Source organism: Bombus huntii, chromosome 1, assembly GCF_024542735.1.
Source record: "Bombus huntii isolate Logan2020A chromosome 1, iyBomHunt1.1, whole genome shotgun sequence".
Lineage (NCBI taxonomy): Eukaryota > Metazoa > Arthropoda > Insecta > Hymenoptera > Apidae > Bombus > Bombus huntii.
In genome coordinates this window covers 3,504,275-3,521,436 of record NC_066238.1, presented here as the reverse complement: position 1 = coordinate 3,521,436, position 17,162 = coordinate 3,504,275, and positions in this window count along the sequence as shown.

Below are 17,162 nucleotides of genomic sequence, written 5' to 3'. Positions count from 1 at the left end.
TTGAATCGCGACTTAAAAAAAATTCTTCCTTCGAAGTAAGTTTCGTAGGTGAATCGCTCGTGATCGTAATCAGATCGAAAAACTTCGTTCTCTAGTCGAAAATGGAAAAAAACCTCTTATTTTACATGAAACTTCGAAATACCAAAAATCTTGTCAGACGAGAAATTTCGATGTTAAAAAGGGCCTAAGTATACACGTACGAAGATGCGAAAGACGAAGGTCGTAAAACTCGCTGGGAAGATCATCGGTAAGTGATATTTCACGAAAAATATTGACGAGCATGCGATGAAGCTCGTAAAAAAACTTGGACAAGCCATTACGTACGCGGCACGGTCGAGGTAACTTCAACGTGAAACATTCTTTATAGCATTTTACGTAAAAGTTACTGGTACTGATCAAGATAAATGAACTACCCTGTACTCTGTGTACCGGTGGCGTGGTGTATGTGGCAACTATAGGTGTGCCCATCTCGAGGCGAGTTTGCAAATCAATGTTCTACATTGGCTACCGGCAGGCTGCAATAAAACGTGACGAGCGACCGATAGCAACCCATCCTGATGGATACGGTGATGCATTCACGGATACCCGGCATCGGTGGTATACAATGAAAAACTTTCGCATGGAAAGCGCACGTCAGCGGAATCATGGAAGAGAGCACGAGGGCGTTCTTTCATTGCGTGGGCGGCTTTATCGATCATTGCGCTGCCCCAAGCTGGAAGGTTCGAATGATTTCGCCGCCTATAGTATCGATTATTGATTATGTATCCACGGGATGATTACACGATCGAGAAAGAACTGGCAGGCGAGCGGGAGTACCAACGCTTTCATAAAAAATTGATCGGCAAGCTCGGCATGTAATCCCCCAACTTATTTTACCTCTACCTTTTACTTAATGAAACCATAATCTATACACACTGTGGTTTTCGACCATATCGGCTAACTTGAAATTAGCTACTAAATTCAACGTAAGCATGCCTCCCAGTGCCGTGTAACGAACTACGGCTATATTACAGCGCGGACATGCAAGTAATTACTCTGGAAGTAAGTCTATCTACCCGTTTGACGCGGCACATCCTGAATTTGAATGACGAGAACCTGATCGACGGGAGACGATCTGCTTACCTGCGGGCGAGACTTTGGAATAATTTCCAGGAAAACTGTTTTACGATGTTGCTTCATTTCAGAAGGTATACCGCTTCAATGTTCCATCATGTACGACGAAAATCAACCCATAAAGATTCCATCTTAACATTTTCATATATCTGGCTAAACTCTCGGCTAAGTCTTCTTCTTGTATTATTTATAATAAATGATATTTCGTTACCTTGTAATATACGATAGCATCTGATCGAGATTTCGTACTTGAGACGTCGATCTTGACGTCGAATTTCGTACAACATAGACAACAGAAGCGATAATAGAATGAAAATCCTTTAGAATTACTAGAAACTTGTAATAAATTGTTAGCACTTTAATTGTTTCAACCACGTATGAACAACTATGTATCCCCTGTTTCAAAACGTACATCCTATGAAGAGTATACGTGTTATCGATAGGTAAATAAGTAGATATAAAATCCACGCAAAACAATTTTGCTCAAATGTTTTGGGACAATTATTCCAGCAGATGATCATTTTAATCGACAGCGAACCAATTCAAAATTTCGTTTTATTCTGTTTAGAAAAATCTGCATCACGAAAGTTACTAATCCATATTCGATATCACGCGTACGATATTACTTCTCCTAGAGATTTCTAATCAAGGCATGGCTTCACACCGTCATTCGATTACGGTTTATCGAAAATCAACCGTCTATATACGGTCAGCTATTTTGATAATCGAATGGCATTACCACTAACCGTGGAGGAGGATGAAAAATCGTTGCTTATGCAACAAAGTTTCTTACATCAAACCCACTTGCAGCTCTCGTGAAGCGAGTTATCTCGATAATAAAACGAGCGCAACGTTTATCTGCCTACGCTATTAGTTTTCGCGAGCTTATGGTCACCATTTAGGAAAACGCTGTTTCATACGACTTCCTGTTATTTCCGCTGCCGTTACGTCTTTGTTACGCCCTTCCTTACCGCACGAGTATCGTCGAATCGTTCACCGTCAATGAAGATCTCCGTCTACCGACGAATGGAACTGGATCAAAGGCCGTTTATTGTGACGTTTCCACTCAGCAGGTAGACTGGTCATAACGTTTAATTGATTTTCACAGGCGAAGTACGTATCACGTATCGAGTATTCGAAATACGAGACTCGGAATGTTTATTCATTCGAGAACAGTAAAACTCCATTTACATGAATTCTATTTGTTCGAAGCAAATTCAGTGCTCAATTAAATAAACTTTCTCTCTGATTAAATTTACGTATTTGAACGTGATTATACGAACGAAAATCGTAGACAATAGAAAGAATTAATGAACTTTTATTACGTGCGTACCAATTATATAAAATATTTGTCCATCGACGAGTAAGTTTCCGTAAGACGAAGAATAATTGCGTTTCATGATGTGGACGTTGAAGAATAATAAGAACGCTATGGCGTCTCATACGGAGTTTGAATGGTTCTTCCGACGTTGTCATTAGAAGCATTAAATCACGGGAAAATGTCGTAATGTTAGGATCAACGACATCACGTGTCGTGTCTATGCGAAATGATCCTGAGAAATGTTTTGCGTTCATCTCGAATTCGCGTCGTAGTAAAGCCATCTAAAAGATGAATGTACTGGAAAAAAACACGTGGAATGCGATATCGTAGGTGTAAAAGCTGTGCAGGAAAGCATTAGACGAAAGTAGAATATAAAAATGTAGTCTCGTTTGCTTTTATGATCTGCACACGCAAATCACGACCTCTCTGATGGATACCATTTCTTTCTTAATTTCGTTGCACTTAAAACTAACGAACCATGAAGATAAGTTTCCCAATGGACTTCGGTATAGAGTTCTATACAAATTAATCGGAAGAAAAGAGAACACCTGTTACGACTTTCTAAATACATTCCTAAACTTCTCTGAATTTCTAAACTATAGTGACGATGCTATCAATACATTCAGCTAATATTAATACTGGAACCAGTCAGAATGGGTACAGTGACTAATTCGTTAATTTCACGCCAATATCGCCAGAAATCTAAAGGTCTTTCAAACCTCAATCTGCATTAGATGATCGTACAAGTCTTATACGTTGTCCCTAATTGTTCAGAGCATAAACGCTAAAATCAACAGAGTCAACGACATTGCGGCGCCAATAGTACACGAATAGTACAGAATGGCATCGCCCACGTAGCTGGCATTACCAAGCGAATGGCAGATTGATGTTAACGCTGAAAAATAAGGACCGTGGGCGAGAGGAGAAGCGAGGGACGTATTATTTCGTACGAGAGCAGCGTTGGGACGTTTTGTACGATCTGGTAAAACCGTGTCCCGTAAGTAAGAAACGAAACTGCCCCGTTTCTGGTCGTTTCGCGATCACGATACGGATCTGCCATTTTCTCGTCAAGCGTAGAAAACATCTCGGTGTAACTCCACCCACAAATCCCACAAATACGAGCGTAGTGCGAATTGCGAAATTTGCCCGAGCGTTTGCGTAACACGCGCGGCTCCGCGTTCCCGCCATTGTTCTAAGACCGATGGTCGGCCGGTATCTCGCCAGAAAGCGTATTTCTCGGACAGGTAAATGAAGAGGCTTGATATTTATTAGACGTGGCCGTAATGTATTGCCCACGCGTATTCATAAATTCATTTCGCGCCGCTTGTGAAACCGGAAGAATATGGAATCCTAAAATTTACGATCAACGGAGACCGCGATAAAGCTGTATTTAAATAAGCTGTTACCATTTTCTTCTCGTTCTTCATAATTCTCGCGTGTTATGTTGTACGCGTTCAATAGGCTGCCTCCCTGGCTAACTACGTTTTCGAACGTTCGCGTTGAACGATAATTGGCAACATAAGACTACATTGCCCTTTCTCTGGCAGAGACAGTTACGTGATTACACGTGCTCCTACACGAGCAAAAGGGATCTCGTTCTCTCGTGTCGGTTCGTTCGCTTTGGTTCAACGTTGTACGAGTAGTTAGAGTTAACATTAGAATCTTGTATATCGGTATTTCGAAATAAAAGGTACACGAATGTGTCTTGTATCAAGATGAAAATTTTTGATTATCATCTCTAGGATGTAACCTTTTACTCGATACTTTTGTCGCGTGGCAGCAAAATTTATAGAAACACATATACTCTCGAAAAAAAATGCTTCGATAAGAAAATTATCGATCCAGTAAAGAATATAGTAACGAGTTAAACGAATCGTTCGTACACGAACGAAAATAATTCCGAATGTTATCATTTAAAACGACTAAGATAAAATCTCGTTGGAAACCAATGTTTGTTACACAATATCCATAAGACGTGGTTCTTCAAAAATAAAAAGAAGAAACATAATTTAATTGTCCTCGTCGGAAGTTACAGTACGCTTATCTAATTTGCAAGAATAATATTTTGTACCTAGAACTTTTCTCGGAATACTTTACGTGTATCTGAAGATTATACGATGGAACTACGAAACTAACGATCTGCTAAAAGTCTCTAAACCCTTTCGAAACGATCGACGACCAATAGCCGGCTGTTTGTTCAAATCACCAGCCACGGATTAACAAAACTTAGAGGTTCGAAGAATATACATCGAGTTATGCCTAGCTCCGAGGCATAATTGTAAGTAACGTCTCAGCAACAAAACGGTTACAATCTGTCCATCGTCGGAGTCCATTTGCGAGCCGAGCATTGGACATCCATCGCATGGTCCTCGCCACGCAAATCATCCCCCGAAGTATCTACAGAAGCCGATACTCTTCTCGTTTTCCACCAGCTGCCGCTACTACCATCTACGAACAACTCTGCTGTTTCGGCCGCAAGCTAAACGGTGCAAGTTGCAAAGCGAGACAGAGAGAACCGGTCGAGTGCAATAAAGTTCGCGTTTTAATTCCGAGCCGCGGCACGGTGTAAGTGAATTTAAAAGTCGCGCCTTATACCTGCATTTACTGCGCAGTAAAACGGTACGTCGGGCCTCTAATAGTACGCATCCGCCGACTTTCAGTTCCGAGGGCCGTGGCTGCGGCTACGGCATTTAGGGTTGCGCTAGCAACCGTGAAGTACCCCAATCAGCCGATAGGATATCTATTAAGGTATATTAGAGCCACCAGCTCTTCTCGATAAATTGCTGTTTCTTCCAACGTCCTCCCTACCCCTCTTCTTATCATCTACCTTGCCTCGATCTATGAAGATCGATACTTGCGCGGGCCCCTCGTAAATGCTTCGTCTTATTCCGCTCTCGTGTTTTCTTCGCAGATCCCTGATAACTTTAATCTATCTATTTAACGAGGTTTCGTGTATATGGTACGACGTTTTGCTCGTTGAAAATCTTTTTTGCCTCGGAAATATCGTAGAAACTCCGTTTACTTGAACTCGTTCAATGACAGTTTACAAATAGATTATAACAGATCGTGTTATAAGAGTTATAAAACAATTTTCACTGTTACGTGCATGTTGTTATTTTTCGTTCGCGTAATAGGAGTTTATAGAGAGTTGAATAAGCGGAATCAATCGAACGTTAAAATAAAATTTCGTTCGATAAACGAAGAGGAGGCAAAGTGGAATTTTGTTGGAAAGTTCGTTCCTATTTTCCTATATATCTTATTTTCATAGTCTAAAAATATTGAAGTAATTACTTGAAGAAAAACTCTATGTCTTTATTTATGTATATCCGTGACCTGGAGACGCTGTTACGTAGAAATATTCTAAATAAGAGGAGGTCCATATTATTGTACCCTTGAATGCAAATTACGTTTTGGGTTACAAGGTCTAGGAATAAAGGAACTAATAAATAGATTTCTATTTATGTTCTTTGTAGCCTTTAGCTAGAGCTATAAGGTTAACTTTTTTTGATAATCTCCTTTTACTAAATAATATGTGAACGTGCTCCCTATCGATTCTATTGTATTGTATACTTATCCCTTTATTTATTTCAATATATTTTTCTATTACAAATTCATCCACTCGTTCTTCTATCAGTCTACCTCAACAATAAATAATAATTCTCAGTCCATAATCGGTAATTTTACGTTAATGATTGCTCTAATCCAACAGCGTTTGAGGAAGATACGCGTCGTATGAAATTTTACAGGCTATCTCAGTGTCGTATCTAAGACCCGAGGAAAGATCGACTCTCGTAATATACCTACAATTTTCTAAAAATGTTATAAGAAATCTCTTTAGACACGCCTGATTAAGCATAACCGTTGAAAATCGATTCAAGCGCGAATTGTAAAATTCTTTTTTTTTATTATGTAACGCGTATAAGATTAAATACAATACAAGCTTAATTGAAATCGCTAGTTTCTACAATTACCGTTGATGTATACCAAAGACAGGAGAGTGACAAAAAAGCAACAGAGTATGGATCTAAGAATATGAAAAGATCAAGGAACGATGGACGTATGAACAGACTGTTGCAAAGCTTAATCCGCGTAAAATGATGTCGAGAATGATACATAGAATATAGGAACAAACGAGTAAATTGCAAGAATATACCATGTCAGTGGTAGAATTAACAAGTTGGTTTATATTGTTAATTCACTCGTCGAACGAGTAAAGATGAGAAATAATAAAAATTACACTCGGTCTTAAGGCCAAAAGAGATATAAAACTCGTACCATTGAAACAGTCTTTTTTATAATTCAGTGCGCAATGAATTCACAATGCTCGAAACTTCGAAAGTATGAACTGGCATTCGTAACTTTTATCTCTAGTTAACGCTAACCATAAATCTGTGTATTATATATGTTTAAAATTCATAATGAGGAACTAAAACGACTCACAGCTAAACTTCTTCTAATTCTAAATTCTAAGGAATTCGCGTAATTTCTACTAATGTTATTTAATCTCTTTTTCTCCTATTAAAAGTAAAATCTGACGCTTATCAAGCTCGTTTAGCTCGATTAGCGCAAGAAATTCACAACGAGATAGATTCGTCATGAAAATGGAAAAGATCAATCGGAAAGATCAAGTTCCGGAATTAGTATCAGAAATTTCAATGAAATTTAGTGAATTTCACGTTTGACCCGTTTTCTTCGATTCTCCTTAGTCGTATCAATAATTGCGAACTCACAAAGAAACATACACAATCGGAACAAAATATACAAGCCCTATACGAGGAGCATTATCTGAAACAGAAACTGTTGTCAAATATTAACGACTTTCATTTCTACATGAGATCGTATCGACAAAATATTATTCGACTATCTACAACTTCCATCTAGCACACACGCCTTCGTTCGATATATTAACAATTAATTAGTGGTATTGTACCAAGTCAATCTGATATCGCGAAATAAGATCCTAAAAGGCAGGTGTACCAGCCGAAAGACATCTTCAACCTGGATCATAAATAAAATGAAATGAAATACTCTAAATTTTATAATCTAACATAAATAGAATAACATAAATTACTAGAATCATTTGTAATTCAATGACGCTAATCGAGGGTTAATTGTCATAACTTATTATAAATATTATTCTTGCAAATAATTTTAACTGATTTTCGCCATGTACAACAATCGATCGAAATTTGAAAACGGATCGAAAATGGAAAAAAAATGTTGATCGAGTAATTGTTTCCTTGATACTTTAGATCAATTGATATATTTCATATAAAACCAGCAGGTGTTCTAGTACTTATGAACGGAAGTGTACGATCATATTCGTCCGATTCGATATCTCCGCGGTGGTTCGCACAAACGATAAATAGGACGCGACAAGGATGTCCAGCGTTTCGTGAACAAAAGGCAAAAAAACTATCGCTGCAATTAATCTCGTATTTTATAGGCCGTAATGAATTCAGATAGCTATCGTGTACAGAGAATTGTTCGGAGATTCTCTTATGAAAGTAAAAAACAACAGAAGACGCAATTAAGATCGTGAGTAACGAAACATACATAAGTATTTGGATACTATCGTCTGTAAATATTTGAATACTTAAACGACTGTAAACATAGAAAAATACTTGAAACGAAACTCTTTAATTTAATTTTCACCCCAGGCTTTATCTCGGGCAACTATGTATAATTAGTAGATATTGATAAAAAGAAAAGTACTTGATGTTAAGTATTATAAATAAAAAGAGCGATATAACTGAAAATGGCTAAAAATTCGTTTTGCGGAGACACTTGATTTAAGTGATGTTAAATGTGTCTATTCGCTGTTGAGATCTTAGAACGATCTAACTATACAGGGTGGTTGGTAACTGATGGTACAAGCGGAAAGGGGGTGATTCTACGCGAAAAAAGAAGTCGAAAATATAGAATAAAAATTTTTCGTTTGAGGCTTTGTTTTCGAGAAAATCCACTTTGAATTTTCGTTCGGTACGCGTGCGGTACGTTATAACGGATCTCACTGTAGATCGTTGTCTCGATGGAAAAATTAAAAAAAAAAATTTTTATTCTATATTTTCGACTTCTTTTTTCGCGTAGAATTTTTTCTTGTACCACCAGTTATACAGGGTGGTTGGTATGTCCGCTCATATTCTAAAAGTTTCTACGAATTTTGTGGAGTATGAGCCAATCTTTACGGATAACGATACAACTGGAACAATATATTAGGTCGTCCGAAAAGTTTCTTTCGTTTTAGAAGGAAATAACGGATACACGATATTTTCTGTTTTATATTATTTTATCGAATTACGTATGATCCATGTTGTTCTATCAAACTAAAGATCACAATGTTCGACAGATTAAGTTTCATGTTTGTATAAAAATGCGTCGTTGTAAAAGACGTGTCTGTAAAAGAAAGAAACTTTTCGAACAACCTAATAGATATATTTCTGGTTTAGGATTAAATTTAGCATTGATCACAGTTATGAGAAGAGTCAAGAATCTAACGTTAAAAATACGATAAAGTAGCGAGTTACTGTAAAAAGCTAGGAAGAAGCAAAATCAGAAAAATCTGTATCGTACCTTTCAAAAGAAACCTCCGAATGGAAAAACTCGGCAGGATAAAAAAGGTTAGCAACATCATCCTCCTGGATTCTCGCAGTGTACTCGAAAGTTTTCAAAGACCGATAACCAACGTAACGACTAATTCCTATACTCTTGAAATCATAACTGGATATTTAGAATTCTAAGCTTCTGCTAGATCCTCTTCCATTCCTTTGCCGGATTCGCGCGAAACGTTTAAAAAAATCGTGACTACAACGGCTCCAAGAGTACAGTTATCGAAGTAGCTTAAAGAAAGGAAAGAACTTCTTTCAAAATTTCTATAGTAATCAGCCAGAATCTTAGTTTTTTAATTAAAAAGCTCCTTCGCGAATCGATCGTTACGATGATTCGCTGCAGAGCCGATCGTTACAGTCTTGCTGCGTCTCTCGCTCGAGTTCGCATAATTATCGACCCGAAATGCTCATGTACACGTAGCTATCAAGACACCGACTTAAAGAATGAGAGTAGTTTTACAACTTGTGGAACTCAAGTTACAACTACCCCCGAGTATGACCATTTTACTCGTCAAACTAAATGTACTTGCGTGCAATTGTGTCTTGTCGTTTCTCTAGAACTGTAACAGCAAAGCATAAGTTTAAGTGTTTATCTATATTTATAACGTATAGCGAATAAATCCGTAAAAGATTTGAAAGCTTAAATAATGAAAGAAAAAGAAAACAAAAGAGACTGGTCGACTACGTATTAAATTATAATATCATAAAAAGAAGGATAAAAGCGATCGAGCACGCATTACCGAGGCAAATGAGATACAACTAGAACGATAAGATCATTCAGAAAAAAGAAACGAAGATATTTAGGAAGGAAGCCATAACTCTGACGTGTAACGAAGTCTGCTAGTCGATACGACGTTTATGCTTTGTCTGGCGTGTCCGGTGTAATAAAAGAATGCAAATCTCAATGTCGGCACGGGGGATTTATCTGGACGCTGCCTCCGACACCGGATCCACGGTATTTCCGGTCGCCCAGTGCCATCGTTTATCGTTTAATTAGGGAGCAGAACGTTTAGGCGTGCGAAATTCTCGTTTTTCGCTTTGCACGACTTGTCATGCGTTTTGTCTTTCTTCTCGGAGAGGTTGAACGACCTACGCGGTAATCGCGATGACGGGCTCTGCTTCACCAAAAATATCGTTTCCTCGCTACCTCCGCCCTCTTTTTGTTCACCAGAAGAAACAGATGCAGGTGATAGAAGGCAGAAGAAGAAAAGGATCCTCCCAGGATGAGATTCGTTCGATGATAATCGTTATCCGGTTCATAAAAATTCGTAGATGGAGACGGTATTCGAGAAAGAATCAGTGACATTGAATACAGACGTATAGGTAAACTAATGCGACTTAAATATTTCAATTATAATCAATTATAATTTCAGTTTATAATTTTATTCGTTTCTAGCTTTTCATTTATTCAATCTTCTTAGCACGCTAAAAATTGACGAGGATAATCTTGTGTACTCTAGAGGATCCTGCGTATTTTAATTCAAAATCTTTCGATAAATTCAACCTAAGAATATGTATTTAAACTTTGTAATTAGTAAAAAGTATTAGTTGAGAAAAATAAGTTACATAAGTCGGTACTTGGCTTTTCAAATATGCAATTTCTTTATTTGCGAATCCTCTATACTTTAACGCATCGTTTCGTTTCCGTTAAAAACAGAATTCTGCTGTTATTAAAGATTCTATCGTTATTTGTATTTGAAAGGATCGATCGAATCAACCTGTTTGAAGTTGATTCGTCTCTTTTAACTTTTAATTTCACGATGATAGAAGAGTCTGGTTAAGGAATAACTCTAAACGAATCTATTAAACTTTTTCTAACGAATAACTTGAATCTCTTGCCTCGGCTTTTAAGAATATATGTTTGAAAAAATATGTAATGGAAGTGGCGAATTTACAAAAGACAAGCAGCCACATAAAATATCTGAAATGCACAACCATCACGTAGGAAACACGAAAGCGTTTAGCGGCAGAATGCGAAAGACTCAGCTGCTTTCCCGCACCTAAAGCAAATTGACCACCAACCCTTGCAATTAAGGCGGAACTCGTCCCGAAAAGAGCGAATATAACGATTAGCAGGCGTGTTTTATGAACACGGGGATGGTCGAATCGTGTACCTTCGGTGATGTAATTGCAGGTAGGATAAATTTATCTGATAGTTATAACGCGCCTGGTAAATATCGCCAGATATAACATTGACATTCTCCTTGTGTAAGTACATATCGTATAAATGTACCTAAAATAAAATATCACTAACACGTTACTCGCCTTCCCCATTTATCTGAAACTCTTACCGAGACATCTTTTCAGAATTTCAATCTACGTATTTTTAACGGTTAATTGCCCGCAGAAATTTTCCCTAGCGTTTGTAATTTTATGATATCTCTCAGTAAAACTACATTTTTCAAATATCTATAACGGGAGAACCGTAATTGGCAGCAATGATTAAAAAGTTGAATTCTTCGACTAACAAGATATAAATATTTCTACAGATTATTATCACATGTAGAAAATTTACATTCTTTTATATACATTGTCGCTGAAAAATATTTACTATTCAAGTATCGCTGTTTTCATTAGCATTCGAAGTTTTTCTATCAATTTCGAAGACCTTGCTTAATTTGATTTCAGAGAATAAAGAATCGAAGGAGTTTAGTAGGTAACGAGATATCGATTTTATTATTTCAAATTGATATTAGCATATCAATTATAGATTCGTATTTTTTTCGGTTTCATCGGTTTTATCGATAATTAAAATATATCTTACAAAAAATAATCAACTTTCTCACCTTCAACAGGTAGCGTAATTTGCCTGTAATTCCCAATTCGATGTAGTAAAGATATCAATGTCGCGACGAACGAGAATTGAAACGAAAACAACGAAGATACCAAGTATCGAGCATCCTTCCCTCTGTACGATACTTGGACTTTTCGTTACTTATTCGTTGAATCAGAAATGGCCTAATTCCAGTGATAGGGTTAACAGGCACAATATTCCTCGAGTGAATCACAAGGATAATTGGCAGGCGAAAGCGTCCAATTAAAACACCTTAATTACAGGGTTCCTGCGGACGGTCGTCTTATTCACTTTTTCCCCCACGTATTTTTTTTGTCACGACCGAACCTTTTCTTCATTTCTACACTCGGTGGCGACGGTCCTCGATCTTAATTACTTTCGCAGTCGGTTAATTGCGATTAAGGAACGTGCCCGGCAGGAGCCGGATTCTTAAAAACGAGGTAGTTGAAACATTCGCTTTCATTACTGTTAATTGTGAGCACCTTAATTAATTTGCGGACCCAGCTCGGTTCCAGTTTTGCGACCATCGTTCCTTTGAAGGCAATTTTTTTCACCACCCTCCCGAAGCATTAAGCCGATAACCATTCAATCTTCCGCATCCGATTTGACGATTCGTTAATTAATTTCACCCCTCCGTCGTCGGTGAAAATTCGCCGAATACGCATTTACGACCTACTTCCATGCAGGAAGTAATAATTGCAGCGCAAACTTGTTACTTGGTTCGGCTGGTTAGATTAAAAACGATACATAGCCGAGTCTTTATTCACCGTTAGCGAGAAAGATCGATAAGAACACCAGACAAAGTTTAAATGCACATTTTCTGAGAGTCGAATCTTTTCAATTTCACTGATGCTTTTTGGGAATATACAGCAATTTTTAATAACAGTGCAATTGTTCCTTTTACCCTAACGATATTATCGTTATATGTCTTTTTCATCGTCGTTTTTATAAATAACGCTTTTTATTTATAACATACTTTTATTTACATTTATTCAGTCGTAAACTTGTCACCTTCATTCCCTCTTTAAGTACTGCAAAGTACTGCAAAAGGTGCAAGGAGATAAGCGCGTTTCAAGCTTCAGCGTTCAATTGCCAAAAAATGACAAAGAAAACGCTTGAACAACATCTTCTCATTCTTAACATCGGCAAATTCGTTAATATGCATTCTCATTTTATGACAGACCCGGTACACTGTACATATTACCCGAAATCGATTATATATTTGCATGAATTAAAATAATCTGTCTAAAATGGGGCTACCTTAAACCAGGACATTAATTTTTATACCTCGAAACATAAAAGTTTACAATCTGGAACGCGTTGAAATTCATTACCAATTGATTATATCAAAGATACGGAATAATATGAATATCAAGACGAAGCAATATTCATTTCTGGTAAGAAACCTGTCTCGTTAAAGGGAGAAAGATAAGCAGTTGCGGATGACGCTGAAGCCGCGGCGCGAAACGAGGACCAACTTAATAAATTATGCATCGTTCGCCCTTCTGACATTAAACCGACTTCAGGCATTGTCTTCGACGGCCATTGGAAGCGCGCACTTACAACCATTGTCGGCCCGCGAGCGTAACCTTTGTCTCCCATAATAAATGGCCGTCTCGTGCTGGGAACTAGTACCGAGTCGGCCGGTATCCAGAGTTAAACCAAGAAAAAAAAAGGTCTGCTTGTGATTTTGAATAATGTAGATCGTGAAAATCCGTGTTAACACACGAGGAGCCGCAAATGAACACGTTCGCCTGAACTTTCGTTCTATCGACTCAATCACGATCACGCTGACGCGAACACTTTCGTAGATCAAAGATCGCAGCTCCGACACACATTTTTGCATGATCGTTCAATTACTCGATGGAAAGGAGAGTCAACCTATCAGATTGTTGTACAAATTGGAATTTTAGTTCGCGTCTTTTGTTCCACGGCTAATTATTCTACAAATTGAATACTCGAGCTATCGAGGATCTTGAGATACCTGAAAATTACTACACTATACTACTTGGAGTATTATTGGATTAATAGGTTATTTGTCGAGCAATTGTGTGAGCAATTACCATAAGCTTCTCACGTATTAAATTCCTGCGTTTGTTGTTCGTAGTACTATAATAATTATCTCTATGGGGTAAAATAATCTTATTGATAGAAATTTATAAATACGTAACTATTTATTTGTAAATGTTGCGTTTACAACACAACTGGGTTTTTTCTGGCCTGACACGTAATTCGGAATCTCCTAACGAGCGGAGTGGGCCTGTCCGTGTCATAAACGGATGGCCTCCAAATTCCGAACAGTAAACAAACTTATTAATATTAAGCTTTCTTTGTTATTCTTCTTACAGAAAAAATTAACCGGATATCTATCATATGATAATGATCCAAAGATATTTTGAAGCTATAATTAGTCGATTAATCGAACCAAAGACATTTATATAAAAATATTAATTTTCTCCAACCGCGAACGTTTGAAACTCAAGCTTCGTTTTCCGTAAAAAGGAAAATTTGCTTGCTCAACTTTTACGATAATATCCTACCACTTGATCAAAACCTTTCGAAAAAGAAGTTACACCAAAGATAGCCATCGCAGAATCGAATCGACTTCTCATTCCACGTAACATCAATACGATGTGATATCTTCATATATGCAAGATAATTTCTTCACCATAGGTCGCAGGTGAGAAAGAAGGAGTGACTTTTTCCTTTAACGGCCGCACGATTTGTAGATAATCGTAAACTGTGTATATATATATATTCTTCCTATTTTTGCAGGTTACCGATTGTGAAAGGGACATACGAGCGACAACAAGCAGCAACCTTAGGCAGCAACGAGCCCAGAAACGAGTTTGCATTTGTTTTACAAATGGACTGAGCACAGCGAGGGCAAGACGCGCCGCAATAAATGCCAACGTGATTTTATGGCACGATCAACTGATTTTTCGTTGCTGCGAACAACACCGCGAAACAATGAGCTCCGTTCGGAAAACAACACGCGCGCATTGGTTCTTACCGCATTGGCAATTTCTCTTTGCGTCCTTTGACGAAGTCGTTGGAAAAAGAACGACAGGTGTGAACGTCGATGAGTCCACTCGATCGATTTTTTATTCTCCCTTCGATAATAGTGTTACTTGCATTATATCGTCGCTTTTAAACGTTTATCCATATTACACGGATAGTAAGAAGAAGTACGTTTAATCATTGATATGGATATTTTCAGAATTTTTGCAACGAAAGAAAATTCAGATTTGTCGAATCTAAGAAAACCGGTGTGATACCGATAGTATTTTGTGTAAAAGATTGTCCTGCGCTTTTTTATCATTTCAATATATCGCGACATTATCAAACATACGTGGAGGATTATTCAAATTACCAGAGATTAGTTAATAATTAAAAACACTAACAATAAGGTTATTTAAATTATAAGACCTTCGTTTGTCGAAAATAATGTGTTCGATTAAAAGAGATTTGAAGCTTTCACGGGAAGATTAAATGTGCGATATCGTACCTATAAAACTAAAAAGAAAATTCGCATGAAGTATTTGTATCGTAAGATTAACAAGTAGATAGGAGGTCACAAATTCCCCTTCTTCGATAAAAAGAGAAGAAATAAAGAATTTAAAAGATAACTTTGAATACGTTATTTATTTATTCTTTAAATCCATCCGGAGATTACAGTAAACGGTAAAACATAAACTCGATGACCCAGAAATTTTTAATTGTCTCCACGTTGGAGTATGATAAGCATGACATCAAGATCGATCTTGGAAAGAATGTGATTTACATTAATTGTATGTTTACGTTACAAGCACGCTCGTATACGGTAAGAGGCAGTTGACAAAACTCGCTCGAACCGTTAACGATCTCGAGGACGATCGCCGATGCTATGCACGTGTGACCTGTTTTACCCCAAAGATACCGCGATCGATAACAATCGTGACAACCGTTATTCACGCTCGAATTCGAACGGTTCGCCAGCCGATACCCTCTGCTATCTAATTATATCTAATTAACGTCATCTGCTATATAGATACGAAATGACGAACGGCCGACAGCCAAAATTTCTATTATTTCCTTTTCCTTCACTAAACTAAAATCGCAATTTGCATGAAATAAAAACTGCAAGTTTCTATATTCTCCAATTATTTCAGGCGAAATCGAATTTAAAGCGGAAAACGAATCTTGTGTACTTAAAAAGGAAGAGAGAATTTTTTTTTATAAAAATGAGCGTGCGTCGAATGTCTTTTAATATTCAAAAACTTTACACGCGTGTAATGTATAAACGTAGTACATAAAAATTTTCCATGGTTAGCGTAAGCCATACTTTCGTAAACCAGCGTAGCCTCCGGGTGACATAAAAGTTTAGATACTTGTTTTAAAAGCCAAGAAATCAACGAAATCGAGCATACCGTATTTCTCTCGTCTGAACTCTACGATACGAATATCGTAACGCGTCTAGTGAAAATTCGTAATTACTTTTCCGATATGTTGGATGAAATTGTAAGTCACCGTGGGCCGGATGTCGTATTTACGTCATGTCTGCGCCGGCAAGGGACACGTTTGTCCCTCGACAGCCGTGGAAGGTACCGATGCCATAAGGCTATATACGTGCCTGTTCCAACCGGACACGGTAGCGCAGGGAGCGTACCGCATTTTATTTCACCTCTAATGATTCCTCAAAACAAGCTTTATGTCCCGGACGACTCGGCCGTATTTGGCGCGGCGCTTTTATCGCAATGTTTTCTGTCTGTTCGTGTCTCGGACAGAACGGCGAGAACCTCCGACAGGTGGCAACTATCGGTCTCGAGACGCGAAAAAGAAGAACCGATCGTCGTTATGATATTTTTTTCATCACACCTTTTGTTCGAAACCTGCAAAGACCCGGCACCGCGAAGGAATACCAATTATACCGGCTTCGTTATTTGCGAGCTGCAGCGATAAAAAACCACCGACTCAACTCCTCCCCCTATCCTTCTTTTACTTTTCCTTGGTTGCAGCAACAAAGAGAACGAAACGCGAAAACATTCCACCGAATGATCACGCCACGCGATTTTGCGCTTAAATTCACCGTGTCGGAATTTTATCATCGATTATGGATAGTTTTAACTTCTTGTCATGAGATATCGAGTTACGCTCGTGGTGTGAATTGGCAATTAACTATAACGAAGGCAGACTCTACTTACAACGATGTGAAGAAGTTTTTTATCGGATATATTTTTCACTTCGTATCTCGAACGAGATATTTTGAAGAATTTAAGCAATATTACTATGTAACAGTGTTTATTGCTACTGCTTGCCATACCCTTGTATTGCTATGTAACAGTGT